The sequence below is a fragment of the Arctopsyche grandis genome, chromosome 2, assembly GCF_051622035.1.
Source record: "Arctopsyche grandis isolate Sample6627 chromosome 2, ASM5162203v2, whole genome shotgun sequence".
NCBI classification, from domain to species: Eukaryota; Metazoa; Arthropoda; class Insecta; order Trichoptera; family Hydropsychidae; genus Arctopsyche; species Arctopsyche grandis.
In genome coordinates, this window is record NC_135356.1 from 1,340,522 (window position 1) to 1,356,890 (window position 16,369).

At 32.6% G+C, this 16,369-nt stretch overlaps 1 long non-coding RNA gene across 1 annotated transcript in view; it reads right to left on the minus strand.

The window, feature by feature from the left end:
* Window positions 1-725: 725 nt before the first annotated feature.
* Window positions 726-16,369, minus strand: part of LOC143922996 (uncharacterized) — a 66,302-nt gene continuing 50,658 nt past the window's right edge. Inside the window, exons 4-5 of the long non-coding RNA XR_013261681.1 lie at window positions 2,626-2,696; window positions 726-1,877 (exon numbers count right to left, since the gene is read on the minus strand). This is a non-coding gene — a long non-coding RNA (uncharacterized LOC143922996). The remainder of the gene's footprint in view (window positions 1,878-2,625; window positions 2,697-16,369) is intronic.

The following is a 16,369-nucleotide window of genomic DNA, read 5'->3' on the forward strand; positions in this document are numbered from 1 at the left end:
ACAGAATCTACTTTTAGCAGAAGAGATTCATTGTTATGTCGATAATTGTCCGATTTGAACGTTCGACGATGACGTTTGTTTTCGTCAGATTATTTTTGTAGTTGCATACGTATAATTCAACTACAACGCTTCGTTTACTTGATTGGACTTGTCTATCTATGTATCGATTTGGACTTTTCTATCATCAAAAAGTCGAAATTTAATTACATAAATGGTGTACAATCAAATGACAATAAGACATTTTTAACTACATCAGTAAAAAAATTAGTTGAATATATTTGTGAAAATGAAAATAATGATAAGGAACAATTTTTGGATGGAACACAATATTAATATTATTACTAGCATCAAAACGAAAGATGCATTAAATAAATAGTAAATCGCACATCACATTATAATACAGTGAGAACGACTAGAATGTTTCGAGAGCAGAATATGACTACGTCAACTTTAAGTCTAGACACCTCCAATATCGAGAGCAATTATGATATCGTGACATCACCTTAGTATGTGCATTCGATGGTGATAACGATAAGTCATGATAACGCCGGATGCCGATATTACTCGCAGTATTGTTTTATACGATTAAGAAAAAATACTATATACATTAACCGATTGAGAATTGAGTGTAAACCGGACATTTGATTATACATATTTTGATTAATTTCATACAATGACAGACAGTGTCTTTCAGAATTTGAAAGTTTACTCACAATTAACCACCAATGTTTAAAAATTAACGCAATCTTTTCGAAGAACGAAGTGATTCTATGTAAATCGAGATTGTATTCTGTATCCGAAGCTGCAGCTCCAAAGACAAAGAAGAGTTTGAGAGCACCAAGATCGAATTTGTGATTGAAACTTTTTTCTTTATTATACATAATAAGTATGTAGATACATATGTACATATTTACATAGATGAAAGTAAAATATATTATGCAATTCTTACATACATTCAGGTTTTCTGTGACCTTACTATTTATGTATACACTAAACTATTGTCATTTAACTTTACATAGCATGATTTACTGATGAAGAACTCGTTATTGATTATATATGTATGGGTATAGAATATATGGATGCACAAAGGCATTTTTTTCTATCCTTAATATTTGGTAGATTTACATAGATACATACTGACATCGAAAATATGTATGTACACATCTAAGACAACTTGGTGACTTTCATAATTTGAAACTACATAAGTATATACACACATGTTTTAACACATGATACTTCTTGACTGTCATCGAATATTAGTTAAAACTACGCTTTTTTACAATGTTACAGCATACACACATATGTACATATATTCATTCATTGTAATAATGAGTAATGGAAAGAAATCATTCGTTGAAGTTTCTGCAACAGAAACTGTCCATTCATGTACGATCAACACATGGTAATTGGATTATTAGTCACATTGCGGTGGTCACAAAGACAATTTTTGCCATTAAAATCGCGAATACACAATATTTGGCACTCAAGTTCTCGTTAGTATGATAGTTATCGTTAGTATGATGGACTTTTCGGCTGCCAGATGTTCCGTTTTAGAGATTTTAGTGACTTTGTGACCAGTAATCACCGAACCGGTACACACATATGTAGTGTTATGAGACATTTTAGCTAAATTTCTGGTTGACAAAATTGAATCGACTCGCACACATGTAGAAATCATCCGATAACAATGAGGCATTCGAAAAATCACGATTAAAGAAATGACGAGAAATCTTGACTACCTTTTAAATGCGCTCGTTTTGTATTATGCAACATTTGATCTGCTTTTTTGAAGATGCGAAGAGTCTTAATTCTTCTAAACACGACAAGCTGCTTTCCATATTTAAAAAAATATTTACTGTTATTGATTGACTCGGATACTGTATATAAAAAAAAAACAAGTATACATGTAATACATATATTTATAGTCAGTCTTAGTTTTTTTAAGGGGGTATTCTAGTTTAGAAATTTGAAAAAATCGATTTTTTTTTCTTTCATATTTTCAGAGCTTAAACCTTTAAGAACATGTTTAAGCGGATTTTTAAAATCCAAATTATTTTCGGAGATATCGCTGCTTCAGTGACGTGGCATCTAACCGGCGCGTAACCTTACCCGAAACTTTAAACGCGTTTTTCTCGAAAGTTCTTTTTTCGAGACGGTTGACATGGTATCTCAAGTTTTACTTGAAATTTGGTGTGAGCCTTCTCTATACATTACTCTATCGCACGAACTAGAACCATAACTAAATTTAAATTTTTACTATTTTTAAAAAATTCAGAAAAGTCAAAAAAACTGGTAAAAAATGGTCTTTTCATTTCAAACAGCCATTATTTTGCGAAAAAAAATTATTTCGATTGTAGCATTTGTTTGGATTAAGAATTAATTTTTTTTTATATCAGATAACTATGAGGGTTGGAATCGTGTAAACCAGGGCGCGCCATTTTTTTGACGCGCCCTTTTGACGCGCCCTTTTGACGCGCCACTTCATCAGCCTGTAACTTTTTGAATTTTGAATTTTTTTTTATGTACTCTTCAAACATTTATAAATAAAATACCTACAATTCATGCCTCTAGACTAGAATAACCCCTTAAAGTTCATTTTAATTTTATGCTGAATGTAGAACTTACTTTATTCAACTGAGTGCAAGGTCGAGGCTCATTTGCAGGACTCGGTTGCAGCGCTCATCCACTCCAAAGTTCTAAAAAATGCAAGAAAAAAAAACAGTGAGAGTTGCTTTCGGAAAATATTACAAGAGCCGGAAAATATTACTTGTATTGATAGTTAAACAAAGTCATATGAACCAGAGTAGGCTCAAAATCAGACGCAAACAAATTCGGCGATTAATAAATTTAAAATGATCGCCCAATAGTCAACTATTGCAGTGAAATTAGATTGTTTATCATAAGCCCACCGGTGCGCGCTCCTTCGTATTTAAGGCTAAGGCTAGAAATTAATTTTGGTTTCTTCACAGCGAATAAGAATTCAAAGTTGCCACTTTTTCCTGAAACTCCCATTCAAATCGCGACACGCTCGCAACTAATATTTGTAATTTGTGATTATCTGTACTTTAATTATAAAAAAATTCCGAAAAAATCCGAGAATTTTATGAAATATATAGGCAAGCCAAACTGTCATACATATTATACATATATACATATAATATATTGACGAATTGAGACTAGAGCTTCTAATTTCTCGACTTTATTTGATTCTCAAGATTCCAGAATATCATTTATTCGGAATATGTAAATATTTAAATCTCGAAATTCGAGAAACTCATTTTGTTGGAATATTTGAATCTCAAGAATTCCCTAAAAAGTTACTTATAATCAGTGGCGGCTCGTCCATACGCACTGCGGTACTGCAGCACCCCCAAGGAAATTGAGAAAAAAATTATATTATTATATACATAAATGTATGTATATTATATGAAAATATCAATAATATTTAAGCGTGTATTAAGCTCGCCCGCACACCGATACATCCAATAATGATCATATATCGCGGTACTAATATCAGAAAGTGAGGCATCGTTTATGATTTTGTGCAGTACGGTTATTGATGGAATTGCTCAAGTGGGCGAAGGGGGGGGGGCGCGAGGGCAGCTAGAAGCTTGGTCTGTACTGCACTCCCAACAGTGCTATACACATTTCTTGTTAAGTTCGTGTGCGCGCCGCGCTCTCGACATGCTCCTCACTTTTCCTCATTTCTTCTGCACCTTTTGTCTTTCTTTCTACACCTCTTACACTTTCTTCCTTTCTACACTTCCTTCTACACGTCACTCTAAGTATTGTATTTAAGATGGTATAAAAATCAAGAGAAGCTGAGCCAATGTTTTCAAGAACTTAAATATTCTTCCGAAAATACTGATAAATACTTTATATATATATATATATATATATATATATATATATATATATATATATATATATATATATATATATATATATATATATATATATATATATATATATATATATATATATATATATATATATATATATATATATATATATATATATATATATATATATATATATATAAAAAGGTCGCAGTTTAGTACGTAGCAGTTAAAGAGAAAATATCTTTTTTTCCGTTATGCACAAGAAAAACTAACTGTATAATGTGTCTGCAGTCTGCACTCGGAACTATCCTTCCTAGTAACAGTCAAAGAGAAGTTTGATAAAAAAATATATGTAGATTTACACCGTTGACGAACGACCCTCGGACCGAATTTTACCGAAAACGGTCCGAAGGGTCGTTTTTTTATAGATCACTATCAAGCAAGGATAAATACTACCATACAATTTCAACGACGAACGGTCGAATGTATCGTTTTCAAAGGACTATACCACAAACGCGATATTTTTTCTATATGTTTTGAACTATCTAAAAATAAACCCCAAGTCCCACATTCACCGCTGTATGATTTCGCCCTTACTTGAAGAGTGTCAAAAATTTAAACTAGCAACGTAAAAATATCAACTAACACTATTGAATTCAAATTTAGCAGCTAGTGCATTTATACAAATAATCATTTGAAATATCATAAATTGAGGTAATATATAAAAGAAATTTCATTCATGTCACTATTACATAAAAAAAAATTTGAAACCCGTTGTTCCAAAATTGGGGTGACACCACTGCATACAGATAACATATCATCGATGGTAAAACAAAAATAAATTATTAATTGCAAAGTTGTCAACAGAATGTTACGTGTTGGGATGGGACCAATGTTTACCATGCTCAGTGGTAAAATCAAATTGTGCATTCAAAGATTTTTAAACTTTCGTTATATTGATTGTGTCACGTTTATGAAATAAAATCTTCCCGGTCAGTGCAACTGCAGATATGTATACATAAATATGTATGTATATGTTTCTCGAAAACGCAAACGGTTATGTGCGTAGTACATAGTTGCGAAATACAATATTTTCCCCAAGCAAAAATTGTATTGAAGAAAATTTGGTGAATTGAATATAGTTTACATAACAATTTTTATTTGTTTATTGACTCCGAAAGATTCAAGATTTTAAATTTTAAAAAATTGCCACCCCCCCCCCCCCTTCTTTTTCTCCCAGGACAAATTCACAGTTGGTTGAATCTCAAAAAAGACAATCAAATGATGCACCAAATGGCGCGCTCAGCCAACCGATTCAAAATGGCGGTAATACTTCATGCTTAATAATGGCTTTTACCAATATTATACGCTTACCAAATAGTATCTAAATGGAAATGTTCTCTTTTTTTCAATTTAAGAATTATGCCCTCCATCTTTTTATATTTATTATAAGCGGCCATCATTTTGTTCTCTACATCGAAAGAAATCAAAATATACTGATTGAATCATTTTATGACGCCCAGAAGTACATATATATTATACATATATAATGCAAGGGGACTCTTTTATTATGTTCGCATGACAAGTCCGTGTGACAAGAACAGAAATTTCCGCCGCGCCCCACTGGTGTCTACACACTTAAATTCGTACCCTTAAATTGTTCATACATGCTATGAATGAAGGGCGAGCGGTCGCACCATTTACTTGCCTTCATTAAAAAAAATAATTGAAAAAACGTGGAAAATATGAGCGATTTTTAAAGCAAAGTACTGTTACCTTTTTTCTGATATCGACCCTGAACCATGTTCATTGTGGTGTAATTTTTGTTAAAAATTTTTTTAGATGATTTTTGACGATATGAAAAATAAAATTTCATAAAAAAATGTTCAAAATGTCCCGTTTAAATGGCTTCAGATTTCTGCGGCCCACCACTGGTGTAAACGTACATACACATGTATGTATATACATATGCTTATTCGAACCCTCAAAATAAGGCAGCCAATAACACAAAGGAAAAAAAGTACAGCTACAACTACATACAATTGCGGTTGCTTGCAATGAACAAAATTGCAAAAGAAACCCAAAATTCCCAATTTAAAACAATACAACTAAAAACATAGATAAAGTAAAAAATAGGAATTTACCACATAACGCACCCAAAAGCCGAAACAAAATGCCACCGAATATTGTAGAACGCCCGCTATTGTGAATGCGTAATATGATACAATCAAAAAGAAACGCAGAAATGACGTTAACAAAACGCACAACCAAAATGGCGACAGGAAAAAATATTTTTGATTTCGCAGTTGCAGTCGAAAATACCTGTATGTGTGCGGCCCCATCACCGTTGAGCTCCATTGTCTTCCACAAAGCAGGAGACTTGCCAGCAAGATGTTCTCTCGCTGAAGGCTCGTCTGGATCTGACCTGCGCCATGGGGTGGTCCTGAAAATTTACCCAGACACTGTATCGATTGAAGCAACCCCGGCTTTCCCCCCCCCCCTCCCCTCTCACCGCCCCTTGTTGCCATGAGCTCAGATGCGCATGTCAACATAGACTTTTCTCCCCTACAGGCAAGTAATCGATTTAATGGCCGGTGTCACCTGAAGGTCACGGTTAGTATAGGTCTGTTACTGAGAGTTGTCGCGAACAAATGCGCTTGCGTAGTGTATGTGAATAGGTGTATAGCATGCTGTCACACTGAATCCAAAAATAAAAGTCGAGGAATACCTGTAAAAATCGCAAACAAAGAAAGTGCAAACTGCGCAATAAAAAATGGCCGAATCAAATTGAAACCGATGTACAGACATACAATATTATACAGCGCCCGTTATTGTGAATTCGTCGAGCGTAGACACCGCTTTACAATCTTAAAAGTAATCGCAAAAACTATGGAAACAAAATGCATAACCAAAATGGCGACAATATATTTTTTTGCAATGGTAAGGATAAATACCTTAGTGTGTTGACCATCACTGGTGAGTTCCATCGTCTCCCAGGAAGCCATTTCCAGGACATCTCAGGAAGCGGTCGGTAGTAAGATGTCACCTCGGCAAAGTGTCACCTCGAACTAAGCGCATTTACAACCTTTGAACAATACACGGCCCCCTCAGGCTCCGGTTACCCCTGATATGTATACCCTGCAACAGCGTTTCCCAACCTTTTTTGACTCGCGTACCACTTGGTAGTACATAATGGTAAGGAATGTGAAGACAGGATATGTAGCATATGAAGATCTGTTTTGGTAAGAAATTTTGTGGAAAAAAAGCTATTTGCGGAGTCACAATTATAATATGCTCAAAGTTTTATATATGTATCTACTATTCTGTCATACTTCTATTATTGATAAATGGTTTTAATAAAAACACAAAATTACAAAGTACATATAATATGTTTTCTATTCATTAAATCTCCTTACAAAATATATTTAATGAAATCCTTGTACTTAGTTTTTTTAAATTTGGTTCAACTGATGCGAAATTTTCCCTTAAGTCTGGAGCTGGTTTCAATCAATTTCTATATTTGTCTTATTTAAACATATGAAGAGAAAGCTCTCTCAACCAGTTCAGTGCTAGTAAACGGCTACAGAAATTTAAGCGCTATGTCATAAAGCTGTTCATATTCTTCACTAATACCTAGCCAAAAATTAATAAGCTTATTTATTTCGAATTCTGTTTTTAAATGCTATAATTTGAAAGTTCTCCTTTTCCTTGGTAGCTGTCCGAAAATGTTCATTATCAATGGGGTTTGAAATCAAATTGTTTGCTCTTAAGGTTTGCGGAAGCACTGCGTAAAAGACGATTTCAGCCCTATTAAATATTCAATTATTTTTTCACGTATATCCCGAGACATACGACTCTTGTTTTCAGTATATTATGTAAAGTTTCAAATACTTCAGTTTGATCATCTTCGATACATAAATTCCAAAAATCTAGTTTTCTAATCATATGTACTTTCAATTTTATCTGCAACATTAAAGATTATTATCGAACTGTTCTCAAGTGTCAAATTCAAGTTATTTATTTATAGAAGCGTGAACGCGGTAAATTTAAAAATGCACTCCAAAATCCATGCCGGATCTGGGGAAAACGTATAAATTGCCAGATTTTCGATCATCGACTGTATATATTGACGTCGACGTTGACTAATTAAGATAATGTTTATTAATTACTAGTTGTTTTACTCGGCTTCGCTCAATATTTGCAATATCAACAGCTTAAACATGGCTAATCTAATAGAAAATATTTATTTTGTTTTCGAAGTTCCCAAAAAAAGACACAAACTTACAAAGTCTCTTTCGAAATTATATATTTGATATAAAAAATATTTCTATTTTTATGATTGTAAATCATTCATTCCTGCATATCCGCCATTACTGTTTTATTTCGCGTACCACCAACCATCAACCGCGTACCACCAATTGGTACGCGTACCACAGGTTGGGAAACGCTGCCCTACAATATCGATCGAAACGGTTGCTTGCAGCAAGTAACCGCTCACGATAGGGTTGTCACTTCTGTTATGTGGTAAATATCTTACAAACCTATGTACTATGTATTTATAATATATAACTCTTTTTTCTCACGTATTATCTAATCTTAATTATTTAAACGCCCGTTTAATTGATATTTTTCTCTTAATTTTGATATCTTATTATTTACGAAACTTTCAATGCCTTAATTGTCTCAAGACTGTTATTTGAATTGTCCCACTACATATTTGTAATCTCAAATATTATTATCCCTCTTTATCTGCATATCCATTCAACCATTTCTCGATACCTTCACAGGATACATATGTCAAATATCCAAAACTTAAAATATTGTTTTTATTACACTGAGCAACAAAAAAATTACCAGAGCGGAGACTAACCAATCTTTACTAACTTTGACCCACTGAATTCGAATATGATAATGATTTTTGTTGGTTGGTGATCATTTACGATATATGAGCGTTTAAAAAATGCGCGATTTTTACAGTTTTTTGGCCTTTGCTGTCTTTAACTCAAAATCTAGTATTGCTGTGCTCAAAGTGAGTATTGGAATCAATAGTCAGATGTTTTTCCTATTGATAGTGATATTTTGTTGCTTTAAAATACTTTTTACGGATTTTTTTTCCGTGCTATTCAAATTTAGTAAAGATTGGTTAGTCTCCACTCCGGTAACTCAAAAACGTGATTTTTTTGTTGCTCAGTGTTATCTTTATCGCTATAGCTGCGTTTTTCTCACGAACTGTGTTACCCTCGAATATCATTATTCCTCTTAACCCTTTGAATTCTGACCAACGCCGATTGGCGTTTTACCAATGTAAATATTCTTGTTTATTTTTAAGTTTGTAAAAAATAAACAAGAATACTGCCCACTAAGCCTTTCCTGGTAGCATCGAAAAATAAATTCATTGAAAATGGCTGGTGTAATCCGTGTCAATGTTTATAAAGACTGGTTTACACCGGAACTTCTGAATTTATAACCACACAGAATTTTTCGATTGAAACCCCAACTGCCGAGTATTTTAGATTGTGGCTTGGCATTTAGATTGTGAGCATTAAATTTTAGCAACAATGAAGAAGATGTAACTAGTTTTGGAAAAACACATTCATTAATAGACTTCTTTTGTTTATTTTATATTGTTTCAAGATATATTAAAGAGTTTAAACACACATTTACAAAACTCGAAATCCTCAGCGGCAGATATCTAGTGTTTGTTTGGATAAGCTACACTTTTTATACCTGCTTTCTATTGGATTTCTAAATAATTCTAGTTGGAAATGTTGGCGAAATTTTAAGCGTGGCGGGCTTTCAACAGATTAGTCGTCAGCACTCAAAGGGTTAATCTGTATGACTAATTGTGTGTTTCTATTAAACCATTTCGTGATATCCCCAAAGGACAAATATATCAAATATTAAACTTACGCATGAATGCCAGTTGTTTTACCAAAATTCTGTCATTGGTTGAAATTAATATCCTTGTTGTATATCTACTCATGTCAGCCATATTGAACCCCACTTGTGATTAAACTGCCGAATTAAACTGGTAACTTGTAACTAGTAATTTTGTGTTCGAGACTTGTATCACGCATCTCAAAACATGTCTGCATAGATCTCGTCTACACAAAATGCTTCTTTTGGAAAATAAAATATAAACATTATTTTTTTTTATAAATTACATATACCATCTCCTACTCGTCCCCGTAACACTTCATTTCAGTTTATAATTTTGACTTTCCACCTAGTAACTAACTAAGTTTATTCATCGAGATAGTGCAGAAGAGATTTCTTCGGCACTTGCATAACGAGTATGGTATTATCAATATATGTACATACATACACATGCTGAATTTAAATATGAAAGCTGGAATATAGAATATATATTTTCCCCACATCACAGAACATACGTTTCAGTAAAAAAAATTTAAACAGGCTTGACCTATGACAGTGACAGTACGACATGGTTCAATCCGGAATTATTGGCAACCCTATTCCAAATCTACAGCTGGATCATCTGCGCAGATGCGAATCAATATGTACCCAAAACAAACAGAAATGGCGGACATGCTCCACGAATGAATTATTTACAATCATAATAAGAATCCAAACTTCGTCACACGACAAAATCATTTCCGAACTAAGAAGAGGCTAGTAAAATATAGAAATATTTTTTATATAATTATTAAACATTATCGCAATTAAGTCTTCGACTGTCAATTGTACATACAGTCGATGATTGAAATTCGGGCAATCGATACCGTTTCTTTCTTTTCCGGTATGGATTTTGGAGTGCATTTTTAAATTTACCACGTTAGCGCTCCAATAAATATGTACATAACTTGAATTTGACACTCGAGAACAGCTCGATAACGATCTTTAACCCTTTGAGTGCTGACGATCTGTTGAAAGCCAACAACATTTCCAACTAGAATTACATATTTAGAAATCCAATAGAAAGCAGGTATAAAAATTATAGCTAATCCAAACAAACCATAGATCACCACCAAGTTCTGCTTACGGTTAAATTTTTATTACTTTAAAGCAGAGGTTCCCAAAGTGATCCGTACGCACTCCCGGGGGTTCGTGAGGACTGCCAGGGGGTCCCTGACAGGAAGAAAAATAAATTACCACTTACACGAAAACCATGTGAAACGTATAAGAGGTTAGTAAAAAATGGGGGTCCCCGAGATGTAAATGGGTATCCACGGACCGGAATCAATGGAATCAAATTTAATAAAAATAATGCGGGTTTTAATACACAGTACAAGAAGAATTGATTGGATTAAGCACAAACAAAGAACTTACAGGTACAGTTTAGAGAGGGTTACCAGCATTTCTGGCTGCAGAAAGATATCCTTGTTGCTTATCCTGTATTGTGGGCTATCGCAAGTAAGTTTTTGATAGCATTTCCTACTTCGTACCTCGTGGAAAGAGGTTTTAGTGCAGTTACCAATTTTCTTACGAAAAAAAGAAATCGGTTGCAAATCACTGAACGTGGAGATTTACGACTGTACCTTACGAATTTGAACCCAACTATTGACCAATTGATATAGGAGCATCAGGTTCATCCCTCTCATTAACAGAATTTATTATTTTATGTAAGAATTTTATTGTGTTTTGATTTGTTCATTTTCATTAAAAAAAAAATCAATAACGATAAGAATAAAAAATATTCATATTTTTTTTTACAATTTTCCACTATACAACAAAACCTATCACAGTGTGTTCATATTTGTATTTAAAAAAATTACACTATTACTAATTTCACGAAGGATAAAAGGAAGGGTCCACGAAGGATAAAATACTGGGTTAGGGGTCCACGGGGAAAATAAGTTTGGGAACCTATGCTTTAAAGCGCTATATACATTTATTATACACGTCAATTGTCACGAACATAAAAATTAATGATATAAACATCGGACATAATTAGGGTTGTCAGGCGTCCCGATTAATCGGGATTGTCACCAGTTTTAAGTCCAGTGTCCCGGTATCCCGAACAAACCTCTCGGGACGCCCAAATGTCCCGGTTTACTACTTTTTTAAATTCCCACAGAAGTTTTTTAACTCAGAATTAACATAAAATATAAACAAAAAGTCGATGTCTGGACCAGAAAGTCTGGTAAACACTGCAGCAGTGAACTATTTGTCTCTATCTTATACTTTCTGGAAGACTACGTGTAGAAGGAAGACAAAAAATGTGCACCAGGCATCAATCAATTTGTCTTCAATCGATAATTGTCTAACACTCAGAATGATTCATCACATGCAGACGCGGAGTAGATACCGTCAGAACAGAAAACTAAAAGATTTCTGCTATTTATCTAATATTGAATATAAAAAGCTGAAGAAAAAGCACAAAAACCATATTAGATTTTTTCACTAATCCTCTCAGTCTATCTTTGTCTATCTAAGTCTATCTTTGGTTTATTAATTGAAATTGTAGCACTTTTCATTTACATATATTAAAAATAGAAGGAAAAAAAACAATTATAGATATTCTAAATATTATCAGTTCGATTGAAAATATATCTATAGAAAAGTCAAAGATCTAATTTTTTGGGGGAGGGGGGGGTGTCCCGGTTTGACTTGCATGAAATCTGACAACCCTAGACATAATGCAAAATTGCAATGCAAGTAAATTTTTTTTCCAGGTAGCATTGAAAAAAAATGCATTGAATATGGGTCGTGTAATCCGTGTCAATGTTTATCAAGACTGGTTTACACCGGATTTGCTGAATTTATAATTATAGTAGAATTTCTCGTCGGAAATCCCTAGCTGCTGAGTATTTTAGATTGTGGCTTGGTATTTAGAATTTGAGCATGACATTTTAAGAACGATGAAGATCGAACTAGTTTTTGAGAAATACATTAATTAATAGACTTAGAATTTGTTTATTTTATATTATTGCAAGATATACATATTAGAGAGTCTAAACACACCTTTACAAAACTCGAAATCCTCATTGGTAGTTATCTAGGGTCTCATACTTTTTTAAATAATGCAATAATAATTATGACTGATGGTTGTATCAAAAAGTTATTTTCTTTGAATTTTTAATAGATTTTTATTTATCATAAAATATACTTACAATAAATTGATTCTACATATATACATGTATGTATATAATAGTTATTAATCTAACGATTATTATCTATTTACAAGGCTTTTATTATTCGTTTTCGTTTTGATGATAGTAATAAAATTAATAATAGGAGATCATGCTAGTTTGACATGCATATGTACCAGTGGTTCTCATGTGCAGCCATCAACGCTTCATAAAGTAATATTTCACAATTTTATTTGTTATTTTTAGCATATTATGTAGTTTGATTAAAACAACTTCGGAATTCAAATTCAAAACGTAAATTTATAGTGTCTTCAATCTATATCTGGAACATGCTATATGCTTGCATTGATTTATTTACAATATTGTATTATTGTACATAAATTTATTTTTTTGTAGTTGTTTATAATTCGAACTATGTATGTAATACATGTCAAAAATTTATAAATAATTTTACAAATAAAATAGTGAAATATTACTCTATATAGCGTTGGTGGCTGCACATGAGAACCACTGATCTAGTCACATATCTGCACTCAGATTGACTGAAATTTGATACAAAAACATTTTTTCGGGTTTCAAAGTATTTTTGCACACTCCACTTCTCCGGAGGTTTTTCCTTAGTCTGCAAATCGTACGACTCGTTGATCAATGCAAAACTCCTTAATGGAAGATCGGTTGATGTAGTATTTTTGTAAATAAACACTCCAGAGATGATTTCACGAGTACCGGTCAATTTAGACATTCAAAGATACATAAATTCACAACAAGCTGAATGTGAGTAAAATTGTTCAAAACGTAATTATAAATGACATGTCAAAACTCGTCATCGTTCTGATACCTGGAAAAAAATCATAGGTCAAAAATATGGGTTTTTCGCGATTTTCAACAAAACGGTAAGTTTTATTATAAAATTACATCTGACAAAAATTGTAGATTATAAAATTATCTATAAAAAATGTATCAGTACTTTTTTTTCTAAGAGCCACCGTTTCTGAGGTATAACGATTCAAAAAATTGTAAAAGTTGTAATCGTCATAATATGCATAATACTTTGAGATATAATAAAATTATAACTTTGAGAATATCAGGTAAAATGAAACCCAGCCCCCTAATTTATACGCTAGTGTAACCTTGAGACAACATCTGTCTCCCTTTTCAGAGTTAGGCCATATATATTTTTTTTTTGTTCTGATACTGGTCCATTCATCTAGAGCAGGTCTGGGCAAGCTTTTCGGATGAAGGGCCACTTTAGAAATTAAAAATGAGCGGCAGGCCGCAAGTAAAATACTATTTTTAGATATACATTATTTATTATCGTGAAAGAAATTAAAACATAATTTTTTTTTAAATTTCATACAAAACAACAATTTAATTTGACGAATGAAACTGTTTCAGATTTTTAACAGTTTTTTTAATTTCAGGAGAAAGTTTTGTGGTTGAAATTCTTAAAAATGCTTGTAAATTTTCATCTGTGATGCTTGATTGTAAAGAATTTTTAATTGATATGTTTTTTTACATATTTAGGTTGATCAAAAAACCACCAACATTTTTTGAGCAAAATCTCTAAGTTTGTCGAATTTTTCCGTATTAAGGGCGTTGTACAATATGCAAATTTCTTCATGACGGTGTAATTCCCTTAAATCATCATCGCACTGTAAATATAATATATAATCTTAATTTATAGCTCCGTCTCGCCACTTAAATCGTCGATAATTTCAGCATATTCTTCAAATTTATTTTCTGTTACCTTCAGCAATTTCACGGTTGAAAGGTGGTCTACCCGTTTAATCAAAAAATGGTGAAGAAACAGTCGTAGTTTTAATTTAAATGCTTTCAAACTTTTCACCATATCGTGAACATATAAAATTTCCTCTTGGAACACTGTGATGAAAGTATTTAAATGTGTCACGATGTCCAAAGTAAATGCAAAATCACACAGCCAGTCACATTATCAGTTAATTCGGGGAAGTCGATACTATTTTTCATTTCTAAAAATAGAACGATTTCTTATTTTGTATCCCATAATCGCCGAAGTATTTTTCCTAGGCTAAGCCATCGAATATGATTATGATCAATAATATCTGTGAACTCAGATTCAATAAGTTGAAGGATAGCAATGAATTGTCTGTGTTTCAAGCCACTCGATCGTATTAAATTGGCAAGTTTAATAATACAAGATGTCACATGTTCAACTTTTAACACATTTTGGCACAATACTTGTTGATGTATGATATAATGAATTATAATTAAATTTTAATCAGGACAATTTTCGAAAATTTATCCTGGATTTTCTTTATCCAATATTTTTAACCGTCAAACTTGGTGTTCTGTCAGTTGTTATTTTTTTTAAGCAATTAACAACTTTTTCAAAAATATCAGCTCCTGTTGTTTGATTTTTAAGTGATTCCAATGATAAAAGCTCTTCAATAATTTCAAATTTAGAGTTTCATCCGCGTATGAAAATTAATAACTGTGCTGTATCTTTTCGGTCATTACTTTCGTCGAGAGCTATCGAGTACCATGTGATCGATTCTAATATGTATGTATGATAATTGCTTATTAAAGTTTGTATTCTAGTTTGCCGTCTAGTTTGACCCAAATTTGAATTCTATCTTATGTCAGAAACGATAAACCATTTAACAAATCAACAAAATTTTTTTAGATCAGAAAAATTAAGCTTTTTTTTAATTTTGCTCGCGGGCCGCACCAAATTAGTTTGCCCAGGCCTGATCTATAGTCAAATTAAACCGTTGATTATTTGAGATTTTTTCCAACAATTCGGAAATAATTTCCGATTTTACGACTTCATAATGTTTCTGCACTAATTTCATGACATCACTTTCATTTTTGGGCAATTTATATCCTCGATATGTTATCGACTCCCTGATGAATTCGGATTTACATAGTTATAGCTCATATGGATATTCCATCTACAGCGGCCAATTTTTCAACAATTTCTTCTAGGCTTTTTCGATGGATAAAATCAAAGAGTCAAATCGTTAAATTAAATTCGTCGATTTTTTAACGGGATTTTCAACCATAGAATTAATTTACGTGTCACTGTCTCGTTTTTCATTTGGATATATATGTATTATGTGTTTTAAGATATACTTGAATTAAGAACAGTTTTTTCTGATTTGCACACGTTGCAGTTTGCTTTATGCAGTTTGTTTTTGATTAAGATCCCGCTACTGGCAGCAGTGTGAAATTATCCCAAATTTTCCATGTTTTCTTTTGTGACATGCTTCACTAAAAATACCAAAAAAAATAAAAATAATTTAATCGATCATTATCTAAATATAATAGTATAAGTATGCTCAATCAATTTTCATTTATTTTATATACAGAAACGTTTCATTTGATAGTTTATGTACCTTTAAATGACTGATGACGGTTCGTGTGTTGAAATTAATAGCGAAATATATTAATAGCGATTTTGCAGCTGCCAGTCGCAGCTGCAAAATCAAACAATGT